Source organism: Neodiprion lecontei, chromosome 6, assembly GCF_021901455.1.
Source record: "Neodiprion lecontei isolate iyNeoLeco1 chromosome 6, iyNeoLeco1.1, whole genome shotgun sequence".
NCBI classification, from domain to species: Eukaryota; Metazoa; Arthropoda; class Insecta; order Hymenoptera; family Diprionidae; genus Neodiprion; species Neodiprion lecontei.
Genome location: NC_060265.1, coordinates 30086582 through 30099293, shown reverse-complemented (window position 1 = coordinate 30099293; position 12712 = coordinate 30086582). Strand labels below are relative to the sequence as shown.

Genomic DNA, 12712 nt, shown 5'->3' with positions numbered 1-12712 from the left:
TTCATCCATTTCGAACAACTATATCGTTACACTATACATTATTGGTTCCGCAACTGGTGCTGCAGCAGCGGGTGCAGCTATTAGGGTAATCGGTATTAAATATACCTGCCTGCTAATGAACGAGGGGTGAGAGAGTAACAGACGTGGGAATGTATTGCTACATATAGAAGGTGAAAACCGCAGCAGCGGTGAGCGCCACTTTTCATTACCAAAAGTTGTTTTTTCTTGCGTTGTTTTTCCAATTTTTCATTTTTTTTTTACCCTATTGTTGCTAGATGAAGAAAAAAATAAGATAGAAACCACCGATGCGAGAATTCTTATCAGTAGCATTATGAACCATCGAATTCGACGACAGGCGTGTGACAGTTGAAACGGAAAACGAAAGAAATGTGTAAGTCATCGATAGTTTTTTACTTCCCACTGATCGATCTTATTTTCGTAATCGAAATCAGAAGAATTCATGTCAAATTTCGTGACGGGGTTAATAAGACTAAAGGTTTTTGAAATTTATAATCCTAATAAAAAAACAAATAAAAACGATATGGAAACGAGAATAAAAGTGGCAGGAGGTAAAAAATCGTCGGAATCGATCGAACGAAACACCCTCAATTCACCGCAACGGCGCAGACTGAACAATCAAAATTCGACAGGGTCATTCCTACATGAGATATATATGTATATGTTCGGACATTTATCGATGTTCATTGGCGCAATTATCCCTTTCAAATTGAGAGGCACTCACTCGCACGTTATGCATTATGAGGCATACACACCGTTTGCTCGACAAACACACACACATAGGCAGGAGCACCATACATCGCAAAGTTTATTTTTTATTTATTTATTTTTATCTGTCTTCGGAAAAGTTTGGAGAGAAGAAAAAAAAAGAAAAGAAAAGTAATGAAAATATCGATCCTACAGTAATTTATTAGTTTCGAATGAGTTGTACGAGTTATAGGAATACGCAATTGAATCGTAATTTTTGTAGAACTGACTGGGTTTGAACAACAAAGGAGGACAAGGTAAAAGTTTTTATATTCTGTACGTCATGCATATACGATGCTTATGATATTGCCGAGTCTGCGTATCAACTACGGCTTTGCGGTTGAACGAATGATGGCCTGAGTGCAATTTGATTTTTAAATTATTCATTCCGGGTGCTGGTAGCATTGACCCGTTACGTAAGATTATAAAAATCACGATTGTCTTTTTTTCTTTACTTTTTTTTGTTTTGTTTTCGAAAAAACAACAACGTATCATGTCGAATCGCAGAAATATGTACGCGGTGACTTCAGCGAGCTATATAAGACCATCGAAAGAACGAAATCGTGTAAGAAACTGATGATAAATTCAACCATGGGCTAGACATTCAAGGCGAGCCTTACTCGATACGTTTAAGCATTCCAAAGACCGCGCAAAAGGCGTGTGATAAATTAATATAAGCATGAACTATGACCTTGCGAATACACGTTGTACATGTGCAAAATAATTATAGACACGGATAACGTGTACCTGATTCCTGCGTCAATGTAACGATATGCAACAACACTGGTAAATAATGTAAAGCTGTGTCTTATTTCAATGGGCAGCATAGATGAATAAATTTTGAATCAGAATGCTATCGAAAACTGCTACTGTTCTACTACATGTTTTTATAAATTATGTATCCGATCACTGCTACGGATGCTCGTCGCCTAGATTTACGTATATACTAGACGAGATATCTTAAATTTGTTATCAGAAACCGCAAGAACGTGATCGAGGAAAGAAATATTTTTCAATGCAGAATTCTAAAGCAACGATTCCAAATGAGATTCATGGACCGAACCGAAGGGCAACAGACAAAACTTCGTCGCGTCACCGCGCTTATTGGCTTCCCTCTCGTTCCAGCGAACTTTTATACAGTGTTTGAAAATTGGACGGTACGAGAACTCGTGCGTGACTGATTGTAAAAAAAGGTCCAAGCCCCATTGCATGCTCTATTATCATCGCGGTACAATTATTAGAGGTATAGACATAGCATCGAGTTGTAACCGCAATATCACTTCTTGTACATTTGACTACACGTGAATAAATAAGTTTGTTGTTTGATTCATTTTTAATAAAGTATTCGGTACATACGCAGTAAGCAAAAAGAAAAAAAAGAAATTGAAGCGAAAACAGGATGAAAAAAAAATTTTGCAGAAATAACAATGCAACTGATCATGAAAAAATGAAACAAGATCCCGTGTTAAGATTCTTCAAAATTTAAGCCAAGTGCAGATAGATATTCAGAACGAATGTTTCTCCGTAGTTTAACATCATGTTGAAGTTAGTAACGTTATTGCAACGGTTCATGCTTAGGAAAAACGGTAATTTCGCAATATCGGAATTGTTTGAAATTCAGTAAGCTTTGATTAAACAAAACATACTCGTATTTTTAAATCTTACTTCCTTTAAAGTCAATACAAAAGTAAGAATACAGTGATTTTTCCACGATGTTTCCTCATGATAACGTTACCAACTTCGATCTGGTAGTTTAACCCTCGCGATCTTTCGTGCAGCGCCTAGATGTTGTTTTTCTTTTTAGTTTCTTCCCCCTATTTTTCTAGTTTTTTAAAAAAAAAAAAAAGAAACAAACCCCTAATTCGTTTCTCCGATAAAACCGTGGGTGTCAAGACGCGAGAGCGTCGCGTCTGGTTCTCGGACGCTTCTGTCAACGCCAGAAAAAAAAGCAGCGGCAGCAGCGACATCAGGGGTGGTTGTAACGGGGTCGAGACGGTTTCCCATCCCTCCCCCCCATCATCCGTCCATCGTCGCCGAGTGGAATTTCAAGTTTTTACGCGGAACTCGTCAAGTGCCAAGAAACCGCGACCCGAGGCCCGGTCGAGCGAAAGAGAGAGGGATCCCATCACCGCTCCTCTCCTCTCCTCTCCTCTCCTCTCCTCTCCTCTCCTCTCCTCTCCTCTCCTCTCCTCTCCTCTCATCGTCAGGATATTGTCGTCAAGAAGAACCGCGCCTGTGTCGCACAAGCGACTTGCAGCTTGCGACAAGCCAGGAGCTCGGCGACCATCGATCATCGCTAAATGTGGTCTGCTTGCTCCCCTGCATCCTTCATTCCTCTCCCACACCACAATTTCTGCATCAGGGTTCACTCGTCCTTGTATTTTCTCTCTTCTCGGAGACTGACAAATTTCGGTAAAAAGAACGATAACGAACAAATGTCTCTGACGACGATTATAAAGATAAAAATTTTTTTACTTCGAATTGCTTGGTTCGAAAACACGTATATCATCCTGACCTAATTTCCGACAAAGAAGGATGACGAAAACAAACCGGTGCATCACTAATCGTCGGCGTCGTTTCGCCGAACCACGAATCGAGTGCCGAATGAGGGGAAGAAACGAGATCTAGAAAAAACCGAGAGATAAAAAGTAAACCAGTCGTTTCTTTGCACGTTACACACTGCACATGTCGGTGATATAAAAATCGGATGCTATAATGAATAATAATAATAAATTGACGAACGGTTGCGCGATAAAAATTCGACGATTATACGCGAACACCACCCGGCACACAATGCGATGATGGAGGGTTTGATTTCGCCAAGATAAATAAATAACGAGGATAGGTTATACCTGGTGCAAAGTATAATGATGATGACAGTAGGTCGTAACAGTGGAGGGTTATTAAAGTCATTCAGGAAAGTCGTAAAATAAGTTCCACGAGGTATATTATATACACGATGTAACACACAGCCCCATATTCGAAAGCGTGCACACCCCTGCATAATGTGTATGTGTTTATGTATGTATATATGTATGTATGTATGTACCTAGTTTGGTAAACCTAAGTGCAGACTTAAGCTGCCTGCGGTGGGAATAAACGGGAGAATAAATAAATAAATTAGGCACTTTTTGCCCGAAGAGAAAGACGGAAAGAGCGAAAGTGAGAGGGAGAGAGAGAGAGAGAGAGAGAGAGAGAGAGAGAGAGAGAGGCGGGGGGATACGTATACTTGATCTTACTACGTATTATACCATTATGTGGCGTTACGGCGATGTCGTCTTTTATAATGTTATACTTGTTTTTTTATGTATGCATGCATGCATTTTGCATTATATGTATCCATATAATACCGTGCTCCCAACGATAAGCTTCAGTCGCGTGCCTTGTGGGGGGTTGTAACTTACACCAGACGCGTTACAGTTGCAACGACATCGTACAATCTGATCGCATCGTGCTTTTTCAAGGATCTGCGAATAAGCTTTGCTTAAACTTGTAAACGTGCGGGATACTTTGTAATTTATTACACCCTCGACACGACTGTTCGATTTCAGTCTTTACCGTATCAAATTAATGTGAAAATCGACAAAATTAAACGGAGGGATTTCAATCAGTCGGTACAAGGAAACAATGAGAAAAAAAAAGAGAGAATGAATGAGAAAAAAAAACATATTTTGGATTTGTATTTTGGAAGACACTGGCGACTTCCTAAAATATATCTTGCACAAGCTCCTGAAGATGTAGCAAATGTACAGTCCAGTCAAAGAGCTGTAAGGTCAGAAACGTCATACAACGAAGAATCGAATGTACAACTAAAGTTCACTGACTTCAATTTAGTTGGGACAATATTTCCTTGAGATAGAAAATTATTTATGACTATGAAGAGATCCCAGGATCAAATCATTTCTACAGTGAAAAAATCGTGTCGTTCGAACGATTTTATCGAACTAAGGATGATTTTGATCGTAAATGAATTCGTTATAAATCAATAAATTCATATTTTCTGTTCCGAGTTCTCAGTTGATCCAAAAATAACACAATTAATGAAATCATTATAAGAGGTGAACCAATTCCTCGATAAAAAATATTCCATCATCATCCAGAATCTGATTTTATAGATTTGTAAAGAATTCATTTACGAACAAAATAAGCCATTTTTCATTACAGTCGGTCAGACGACGCAATATTTTCATTGTAGAAATAATTTGATGATACGATCTATAAAATACTCCATATTTGTGCTATTGTAGTTGCAATTCACATTGTCTTTTTTTTTCGGTGTCAAGGGATTATTGTTTCAACTAAATTTAACTCGGCTAACTTCAGTTGCACTTTCAAACTTTCCTCAAATCATATTTCTGTCTCTAAAGCCTTTTGGCCGGACTGTACCTTTGATACATCCTTAATTACGGTACTCTGAAGGCAGAAACAGTTTCAGCCCTTTCTACCCTTCTTCTTCTTCTTTGTAATTGGCCGAGTGAAGTTGTTACGTCGTTAGCGCAAGATTTTCTTTTCGAAATTTTACGAGGTAGAATTAACGGTTCAAACAAACGAAACTAAACTAAGCTAAACTAAGCTAAACTAGACTAAACTCTAAAGTTTCGCGGATAAGCCAACCAGCGGACCCTGAATAACACGTGGCTTGATTTTATCGGTGAGAAAGCGGGAACTGTTATCAAAATTGCCCTGCTGCTGAGGGAGAAGACTTGTACAAGTAATGAGATGAAAACTTTCCCGAATATTTATTGTTTGGGACCAACATTGTTCCAAGGACCTTTATTACCGCGAGAAATGGAAAGAAATAAAAGCTGTTAAGGTAAGAAGAAGGTTAGAAGCTGAAAAAAAGCACGGCAAAGATACATACAATTTAAGACTTACGGTGTTTTATACGTGGGAACGTGCGGAGAAAACTCGTAACAATACCTTCGCTATTTACTGTACAAAAGTATGATTAATTACGCAAATTCATTACAAAAATACTCGCGGTATAATTGCGAAAGAATTTATAATAGCTCCGAGACTGCGAAATATGAAGAGGGATGCGAGGGTTTGTTAAAACGGAGTATAAAAATTTTCATTGGTAATATTTCTTTTACGACACGTATGCGATAGAGTAAAAATCTCCCTTTCGCAATATCCGCAAAATACAGCCAAAAATCCTACGAACACGTCGTAGGTGGTACAAGGGATTTATGAAATCTCGTACAATTACAACATTAAGCGATAAAGTTGAAGAGAAGAGAGTAGAAAAGAAAAAGAGATAAAAAAGACAATTTTTACCACGCGGAATGATAATCAGTCGGCGCTTTGTAATAATCCGGTTGTGGTCCACACAGACAGCAACAGCTACCATTTTTGCCGTTCTAATCAGGGATTTACCTCAGCAGATAAACAAGCAGTCCGATATAATGATATAACCAGGGGCGTGATTCCGAGAATTTGAAAAGCTCCGAGATAACCTCTGCTTTGCACTAATTGGCATTAAAAGGTTTAAAATAAATGTACGTATACATATTCAGCTGAAACGTGATTTTTCCAGTATAATTCGACCTCTCCGAACGCCGAGAATGAAAAAATAAAAAATCACTACGTTTGCCCCATTTATATCCGGCGCGTGTGCTTTGAATAATGCTTCTAATCTCTTCGCTATAAAACGTTTGAAACATTTTGCCACCGTTTCGATTCTCCTCCTTAGATCCTTGATCGATTCTGTTCGAAATGATTTTTTCACAACTCGATATTATAATATAACGTGATGTACTACAAGCATAAATAATCGGCCGATTACATGTCTCCTCGTAAAAAAAAAAAACAAAAAATTCCATCCACCTCAAAAGCCTCGATGTAAGTATGGAACCTATGCAGTAGATTTTATACGTTAGGCGCGTTATCGATCAAAGAGAAATTGCCCACTTCCTCTTACGTTATGCGATGAAGGAGCAGCAGGAGTGGCGGGAGGAGGAGGAGGGGGAGGACGGCCGAGGAACCCCCATGAATAAAACACGTAGAAATGAATGGGTCGATGGCGAATGGTCACTTTCTATCGAGATTCCACTATGAGTACAAACGCTTCGCATACTCTCTCTCTCTCTCTCTCTCCCTATCTATCTCCCTCTTTCTTTTTCTTCCTTGTCTCCTTTTTTCTCCCCCACTTACATTTTTACCGCAATTGATCAGAACCCGACCTTATAATAAAAGTTATGGAAACGATCGCATACCATTTTCATCGCCATCGACCTTCCAATATTATTACACCTTGCATCCGTCTCTGCTATATGCAAAATTGACCACAAGTATGTAAGTAACAAAAATACGTACGTATATCGTATATTGTATATACATTAGAATCTATCAATTCGGTTTATGCATATAAGCCTTGACCGATTTTTGTTAATTTTTTTCATTTAGTTGCGTATCTGAATCTCTATCTCTATCTTTCTCTCTCTCTCTCTCTCTCTCGCTCTCTTTCACCAATTTTGAAGATAGCCTTAGAGAAACGAGCTGCAGGCGTCATATTATTACCTATATTATACATACGAAATGGGCGATATACATAATAATATACGAACCAACGGAGAGATTAACAAACACACGTAACGATAATTATTTTGCGTCATAATTATACGCCGGTATCGTAATTAATGTAACGAAAGAGAATTAGAAAATATTTAAACGAGTCTCGTTAAACTATTCGGTCTCTTTATTTCCACAACACACGCCATATTTTTTTTTTTTTTTTTGCTGTTGTTTTTTTAACACCTAGCGCATGGAGACGCCTGAGTGCAGACGGTTTACAGCGCTAACAATATATTTACTCGGGTGTTTAGATTTAATTACGCAGGTTAAAATGAGTCGTTGAACCTTATTTCAGAGGCTCGCTCGCTCTCTCTCTCTTTCTTTCTTTCCTTCCTACTGGCTCGCTTGTTCCCAGACGTTTACACAATACATAAAATCACTCAAAAGTGAAATATTTGACGATACCAAAATGACGAAGAAAAAAATTTTCGAATTGTCTTCAGAATAACAAATGAATAATCGCAGAGTGAAATTGAACGAATTTACTAGATTACATACGAAATATGTTCAAGCGATTTAAAAACGGAAAATCAAGTAACCATCAATAAGCTCGCTTCCACATAATTTGAGCATCTTCATCTTTTTCCTGTGCATCCAGGTCAAAATTCTCGTAGCTTGAGATGGAACTTGCCATTAGTAACGATAGCGATAATTAATTGTCGCATATTTTCGTAAGTCTAATCATTTATAAACGTTTTCCATTTCTTCTCCGATCACGCACGTTCTATTCTACCCGCTACAGCATTCAACCTTAAGGAACTTAATATTCAACTTACAATCTTTTCCGCGTTCCTTTCTTTTCTTCCCGTGCGTTTTCGCTGACGAATCGCGAGTCGAAACGCAAGCCAGTGAGTTTCCACAGTACCAACGTATAAATACATCGGTACGCCCGATAAGTAGGGAAATAATCTAAATTCTCGTCACGCGCGGGCGAAAAGGCTCTCGTTCGGCCACCGCAACAACATGATAACGCACAAGAGGACACATCCTTATCCCTCTTTCTTTCTTTCCTTCTTTCTCCCCTCCCCGTCATATACGGGTATGTCCTCGTAACATAGTAGAAAACGGAAAACGTGCAATATGAACTGAGACCTTCTATAACGCGACCTTCCTTTATCCTACCGCCTCGTCCCATTCTTCCTCCAAATAATGGAAAAAAAGATAAAAGTAGAAAAATAAGAAGATGAAATTCGGACCCGACTCAAACGGGAATCACGCCTCGTTGGTGACGTGTTAATATCCGTTCTCCAGCTGCTTCGTTTTGCCCCACGTGACAATTCGACCGCCTCAATCAGGCACGCGACGCGTTTATATGCTATACATACATACATACATATATATATTAACATATACATATATATATATAATACACAGATATCTGCCAGGTTGGTTACAGGTGCATATCGATAATCCGATTATACATATGCGAACCTTGACCGCCATTCTCGTGCCGTCGCGGAGGCAGAGGTTATAATACGTATATGTATACGTATACCGTTGCGGGCGTGATCAAACGGCCGGCCAAAAACGCGGTCGAATAACTTTCGAATGACATTTCCTTGCGGAAGTATTACACAAGGTGAAGCGACTGTCGCGACGAGTGTATGTGAGAAAAAACCGGATACCTGCTGCGTTCTTCACTTGTCACCGTACAGCGTTGAAATGATTCAGTCCGCAGGATGAAAAAAAGCGTTAGAAGCCAACAAGATTCGGCTATACGGTATAACTGGACAAAACATTTTTTGTTTTCTCACTCTACAAAGTTTTCTCAATTCGATTACCCTGCAATCGCGAGCACAAAGCACTCTCGAAATCTACCAAAATTATACGTGTAATACGTAGGTAAATAAAATATATCCGATTCATTCCATATCACTTATATTATATATACTGAAACTATAAATCGTCGTGTATCGATGTATAAAACATCGGGCGTGAAGGGTCTCGAAATTTTTAGATTAGAAAAGTAGATTGCAGAATCGCATTATTTTCATGATTCCGTGATCTATTTAGATTGGGCGGTGGCGAGGAAAAAAAAAAAAGCAAAAACCTTCGATTCCGACGTGAAAAAATGTGAAAAAAAATGTCGAGATCCTTTCGGGTCGGTTGCAACGTCGTATTAAAAAATTATCAAAATCGAAGGGAGATGAGATACATGGGTTGAAAATTTGACGTGGAACGCCTCATACATATACTTATACACGTACAACGTATAAAGAGAAAGCAAGGCAACGAAGAAGTTTCAAAGTTTCAAAGTATCGTTAAGACGAAGATTTCGAGCAATGAAAGAACGATCAGAGAACTCCCATTATGCCCTGCTGAATTTTTTACTTCACTTTTGGCACGCAGGCTCAACGTTATAAGACAGCGAACCGAGTATACGTAACACGCATGTATACGTATAAATGTTTGTACGCGTATGTGTGTCGGTACATCGGATACAGATGATATTATAGATTATATACTGCAGCATAAGTTGTTGGGGCAAGCTGATTAATTAACGGGAAAACATCATCAGAGGGTTCGTATTCATCTCGGGGCGGTCGACCTTCTTCTTCTCGTATCTCGAAGGCAGCGCCTTAGACATTTCCTTTTCCCCCCTCGTCCCCCATCCTCATCACCGTTTGCTTCGACGAAGGAACGCTAAGATGAGGCAAACCTCAAGGAATAACAAGGGTCGCCCCGCCCAGCTTCTCTTATCGCAAAGGACTTGGCTTGACGCGTGTCGAAATTATCTGATCACGACTCGACCTACGCGAAGGTTTTTTCGAAACTCTGCCAAGTTAGAAGACGAACCACCGTCTAACCTTGCCTTTCGTCATTTTCGTCGCGATAGTTCACCGTCATCGTGATCGTACGAAGACTCGGATTCGATTGGAATTCGTAGGAACGGGGAACGGAGAAATCGAGAAGCGGTAATCGAAATCAGAAACTGTCACGTTTCAGTTTTCAAACAAATCATCACGTCGTACGATGGAAAATATAAAGGGAGCTTCATTGCTCAGCTGTGTTTGAAATAACCATGAGCTAGTTTCCATTCGAGAAGTTCTTAGAGAGAGGAGCCGTCGTGGAGAAATCGACGGAGAGGAGCATGAATGGTTTAAAAACGCCGAACAAAGTCTCTTACAGTCGATTTTTCTACTTTGTACTTTCCTCTTTGATAAATCCTCCAACAAGGATGGACCGTGGGTATAAACCAGCCAGCGCTGGAAGCGCATCCATCGCCGGTAGTTCAAAGACCGTTTCTTCTTCCTCCAACATTTACGAGCTTCCTAACATATCCACTATAGGTCATAAGCCACGTTAACATTGCACCATTCCCATGATCCACTGCATCCGGAATTATTGACCGCGAAGATTTCATAGGCAAAAAGTCTTTCGTACCTACATCGTCCCATGATCTTTTCCAACTCTCGAGATCCGTGCTTCCTCTCCCGAGCAGTCGCCTGTGACGTTTGTAAAGAAACACGACGTTATCTGTCCTCCAGCGAGCACACGTATCATCGATTTTATCGACCAGAGAAAGTACGTAGGTAGGTAGGTACGTACACACAGAGACCGACTACACATCACGCGAGTGTATACCTTGTACAAGAACCAACGGAAAAGTTCATCCGGGTTAAGTTGGTCGGAGAAAATACTATTTGCACCGGTAGGCAAGTTTAAGTTCCTTCCGTTCGTTGCTGCGGAAGGATCTCGTGGCATTTCAGGGAATGCGCGGGTACAAGTTTTGAGGGTGAAGCGAAGTTCATCCATCCAGCTTAACACGGCTCAATTTCCCACCAAAATACCGCATAAACTCTACCACACATCATTTCGTTGCTCGCATCTATGTTTCTTTTCAACTTCACGATCGTCTCGCAATTTCTCTCTCTTTGGTGGTAGGTGTTGGTTTCTCCTTGTCTTAACATCGGCTCGACGAGTCCATCGTCTTCATCCATCACGTTCTGGTTATAATCCGGCATGCTGTTGCTGGTTCGCCTTATTATTGCCCGGTGTTACAGATAGATTTATATATATGTATACATATGTATACAGGCAGGTACTCTTGGGTTATAACCACACCGACTATTCCCCAGAGGCCGCTAAACTTGCCCATTCCCTTTCCCTCTTCACCTCTGTTCGCGAAACCTCAACGATATAACTGCCGCAGTTTCAATATGGATGGATACAATTGGAGAACGAGGTTCACGTTTCATCGTTTGTTCCTCGTCGTGACATTATGAGTATATTTTCTCAACGGTTTACCAACAACAATAACGTGCTGTTTCAGAGTGAAAGGATACTTTGTACAGTCTGCGAACGACGTTGATTAGGTACGAGAATGAAATACAAGAATAAATGACGGCAGGAGAAACGCGGTGCAATTTATTTAATCAGTTGATATGTAATCGATGATCTCAAGGACGGAGAAAATTAATGAATTGTGAAGAAGGTGATAGTAGCGAGAGTTGGATTTTTTGTTACATACAACGACATGATTTCATTTTTCACTTTCATATTCACTCGCCTCTGGTTGTAATTATCAACTATATCACCGCGGGCCGTTTTACCCTCTCCGTTGAATTGTAATTAATATAGTTGGAAGTAATTTCACTTTTTCCCGAGACATCGCGCAGGCTGGAGGTGGTCGTAGATATAATAATGCCAGCGAACCCGTGGCTATCGTGCAAACAAATCTACATCTGCACGTGATATTGTACTTTTGCATAAATTCTTAGCAACACGCATTGAATCGCAATTTAGTGGCAAATTAAAACTTGTCATCCGAGTGATTTATAATTGAAATACCTGTGAGTTAGAGAAACGACTTACCAACGAGTGATAAATTTCGTGGCACAGTTTCTGTTACCGCAGGGACTTTTCGCGATCCGTTGTGGAATTCTGGAATACCTCGTGGATAGATTGCCGTTTTCTTTCTACGCTCTCGACGAAAACGACGGATAACTTTTCAACAATGTTACTTTCCTGTATTCAAAGAGAGGCAACGAAAGCGAATCAGTGAGAGTATAGCGTGAGATAATTGCGCACGACCGATTCCAGTGAAATAAAAATCTCGTCATTCTCTTCGCTTTAAAGCGAAGTGCGATATTCATGCACTGGCAAAATTGTACGCCTGAAATTACGTTACTGCGCGACCTGATTTAACCCGGAACGACATTTACTGCCGGCAGGCTTTCATAATTGTCATAATTGAATTGCCGTACTCGATTGAATTGAAACAGACCTTTTTACCGTCAACGAATATAAACAGGGTGGTCACAAATTTTTGGGAAAAAAATTCCATGTCATTTCCAGCTTTTTCAGGACCTAAAATCCAGTTTTCCCTGACATTTTGCCAGTTCTAGTAAGTTACTACTACCTAAATCGCTCA

General features: G+C 39.9%; 1 protein-coding gene across 2 annotated transcripts in view; it reads right to left on the bottom strand.

Moving 5' to 3' along the window:
- The window catches only part of LOC107226428 (leishmanolysin-like peptidase), a 207421-nt gene that overhangs the window by 184621 nt on the left and 10088 nt on the right, over positions 1 to 12712 (bottom strand). The window lies entirely within an intron of this gene.